Raw genomic sequence first — 3,999 nt, 5'->3', positions numbered from 1 at the left:
ACAAAACAAGAAATCACTGAACGATGAACATTTCACTGCAGGCCAAGTTATATAGAATTCATACTCCTTTGTTTCATCAAAAAACCTCAATTACTTTCAATCATTTTGATTTGATCCTGGGATGAAAAGCAAAATCATTAATTCATACAGTTCTATGTATTCAGACCCTTTTTTTCTGCTGCATTGATGGATCTTCAACATGTTGGTTGCAGGCAAAGTATTTTCAGATTATCTTTTAATTCATTTTGGCAACCTTTGAACAGACAGAGCTATTGTTTCTGTCTGTTGCCACCATCATGTACTTTAAAGATTATTTTGCAATAACAGTATGCTACAATTTATGCAATTGTGGTGTTTCTGTTTTTCCAGTTGATGCCGGTTCAGACTAGCAGTTCAACCTGGGTAGAAACCTCTGCAGCCTTCTCTGTTTTGCAGCGCAGCTCTGTGCTCGCTGCCACTCGCAGGCTTCGTTATTTGTGGATCATTGACCACGGGCTGGAGTCAGGCGGGCAGAGGAACCCCTCCCGCAGGGGCACACGGCAGCCTGAGCGCAACACAGAGGCAGTTTTGGGAGGTTTCACTTGTGTAACGAGGTAGTTCTCACCCTGTGGGGGATAAAACGCTCCCGGACATCAGAGATGCTCTGGAGCCTGGAAGCGTTGCTCGGGCGAGTCCTCGCTGCCCTCAGTGGATGTAGCTGGTCCCCAGGCAGGGACAGAGTAAAACACTTGCAATGCAAATGATGGAAAAGCAGGAAATGTCTTGACTCACCTGGGAGCGTTAACTGCTGTTAATCTTTAATGCACTAGCAATTTAAACTTCCACAAGTCAATGGGCTGATATTCCTCCTGAGATTCAGGAGGGGGAAGGATTAATATCACCGGCCCTCGGCAGCGCGGATGGGGGCTTGGACTCCTCTGGAGCTCTGCACCCATCGGGGCTGAGGTTCCTCCTGCCTCTTTGGGGCTGGCCCTTGGTGAGTCATTTTGTGTTAAACTCTGGTGTTTGGGGCAATGTTTTCTTGTTTGAAAAGAATGAAAGGAAGTAAAGCTGTGGGTGAGAGAAATATATTTCCATATCACTAAGAATTGGAGGTGTGAAGTCTTGCTGAACTGCTTTGTGAACCATACGCAGTCAGGCGCGGGCTGGCACTGGTGCCTGGGAACGTTCCCAGGCTGATTCAATTTACAATCATAGACGTAGTCTATCTTTATTCACCTCCGTTGAGTTACATGGTTTTAAAAGTGGAAGAGGCAATCAGATAAATATTTGTGATGAGCTGAAGATCTTTTCTATACTGACTGATCTTTTCAGTGGACTTTTGGTTCATAAAGGGCAGGAATCCTTCTTAATGGAAACACTTGGAAATGCAAATGCGTCTTGCATTTAGACATCTGTACTTTGCAATAAAAATAAGACAGGCTGTAAGCAGGTCTGAAGAATGAAGGTTTAGTTTGGTCCAAATCAAACTAATTTTTCCGCACCCCAGCCCTGGCCTAGGCTGTGTTCTAGTGTATGATAGAGCATACATGGGATGGGGTAGGGCTATAAATGAGCAAAATGGGGGGAAGCACATAAAACCTGCACTCTTGCATCATTCCTTCTCCTCGAAGCTCTTGTCATGGCAAAGGGTCCACAGAGGACTCTGCAGGCTTGGCTTGTTTGCTTTATTCAAATCTGCAACAAACCCCTCAAGCTGATCAGCCCTTCATGGGGCTGTGCTCTGCGCTCAGGATACCCTGGCACCAGGATACCCTGGCACTTTGGGAACTGGGAAAACCGCAGGAGGTTGAGATCAGGGGCTGGAAGGGGGTCCTGTGTCGGCTGAGCATCAGTGCAGAAGTCTGCACTTGGGGTATCTCTCCAGAGTATTACCGTGACTTGGCTGCCCTGGCAGCTCTTGTTGCCTTGCATTTTCGGCCAGCATTTCTTTGTTCAAAGATCATGCTGTGCAGCCCGCCATGTCTCTGCCCCCTCTACAAAGGAGAGGTAAAGGCATGAACTAGCATCTCCCCAGGCAGGCAGGGAACCTGCCAGGTAAGAGAGTTGCTCCAGGGCTTTCAGAAAGTCTGGGCATGGGCTGAAAGTCCAGCCTAGCTCTCCGCTTTCCCCCTTGGTGTTTGCCAGTGTTCGGGTCTCTGAAATCCCCATGGGATGGGAAAGAGGCTCAAAAAGCACTTTGCGGTGTTCACAAACGGGTGAACATATTTATACAGGTGGAAATACAGGGAGTAACATGTCCAGCAGAAGTTTCAGTGATGGTCACAACCTTCAGAGGTTGAGTTGAATGTCCATCACATCCAAGAGACTCATCAGTGTCGGTACTGGTACAGTTTTTATTCCTGTCTTAATAGGAGCTCTCAGAAATGAACTGGTCACTCATCTGAACAGAGCAGGACGTATTATTTCATCTCCCTGAAGAAACGCACAGTCCTAATGAAAGCACGCTGCTTTCCAGGTGCGCACAGATAGACACCTCACTGACAGCGACAAGGCAAGTAATTATGACTTTTACAAGCTTTTTTGTGACAGTGGATAAAGCAGATCTAGAAAAGGACCTGGCCTGTTTTGCAGTGCAAATGGAGGGATGGAGGAGACATTTTTCTTACAGACACAGTTTGTAAGGGTCGATAGGAAAAAATGACTAGATTCCTTTGTACGGCAAAACAGAGTGAGTCAACCCCTCGGCCTTCAGAAATGGCTCAGGTTGGAAGGCAGCTGCAAGTAGGATTTGGGCACATTTGTAGGTGGGCATGGGCTAACACCAGGCTCACTAGGTGTTATTTATCCCTTGTCTTTCCTGCACAGAGCAGAACCAGGCTGAGGCTGGGCTTTGAAACACCATGTATGAGCTCAACGAAAGTAGCTTCGATCCTATCACCTTCGTCCTGACGGGCATCCCGGGCATGGAGGACTCCCACATCTGGATCTCCGTCCCCTTCTGTTTGATGTACATCACTGCGGTGTTTAGCAACTCTGTCCTTCTCTTTGTCATTATCACGGAGAGGAGCCTCCACGAGCCCATGTACCTCTTCCTTGCTATGCTGGCTGTTGCTGACCTCATGCTTTCGACCACGACAGTGCCCAAAATGCTGGCAATTTTCTGGTTCAGTGCCAGGGAAATTTCCTTCGATGCCTGCATTACACAGATGTTCTTCACCCATTTCAGCTTCATCGTGGAATCGTCTGTTCTGCTGGCAATGGCGTTTGACCGGTACGTGGCCGTCTGCGACCCACTCCGGTACCCTTCAACCTTAACCCCTTCGGTGATCGGGAAAATAGCTGTGACTGCCGTTGTCCGGGGGGGTTCAGTGCCAGGGAAATTTCCTTCGATGCCTGCATTACACAGATGTTCTTCACCCATTTCAGCTTCATCGTGGAATCGTCTGTTCTGCTGGCAATGGCGTTTGACCGGTACGTGGCCGTCTGCGACCCACTCCGGTACCCTTCAACCTTAACCCCTTCGGTGATCGGGAAAATAGCTGTGACTGCCGTTGTCCGGGGGTTCTGCATCATGTTCCCACCCATCTTCCTCCTCAAGCGGCTGCCATACTGTGGGCACAACGTCATGCCCCCCACCTACTGCGAGCACATGGGCATCGCCCGCGCGCCGACATAAAAGCCAACGTCTGGTACGGGCTGACAACGGCTCTTCTCTCCTCCGGCCTCGACGTTGTGCTCATCGCTGTCTCTTACGCTCTAATCCTCAGGACGGTCTTTCGGCTTCCATCCCCGGAGGCTCGTCTTAAAACCCTGAGCACCTGCGGCTCCCACCTCTGTGTGATCCTCATGTTCTATGTGCCTGCCTTTTTCTCCTTTCTCACGCATCGGTTTGGCCACCACATCCCAAGTCACGTTCACATCCTCCTGGCCAACCTCTACGTTGTGGTCCCGCCGATGCTCAACCCTATCGTGTACGGGGTGAGGACAAGGCAGATCCGGGAGCGCGTCGGCCGCCTCTTCTGCCCCGCGGGGGAGGGGGGGGGCAGCCGGTGCTGA

General features: G+C 49.8%; 1 pseudogene; it reads left to right on the top strand.

The window, feature by feature from the left end:
- The first annotated feature begins 2,843 nt into the window (after positions 1-2,843).
- Positions 2,844-3,999, top strand: LOC104163877 (annotated as a pseudogene).

Source organism: Cariama cristata, unplaced genomic scaffold, assembly GCF_000690535.1.
Source record: "Cariama cristata isolate BGI_N322 unplaced genomic scaffold, ASM69053v1 scaffold17106, whole genome shotgun sequence".
Taxonomy (NCBI): Eukaryota; Metazoa; Chordata; class Aves; order Cariamiformes; family Cariamidae; genus Cariama; species Cariama cristata.
The sequence above is the reverse complement of the archived record's forward strand: the minus strand, read 5'-3'. Positions and strand labels throughout refer to the sequence as shown.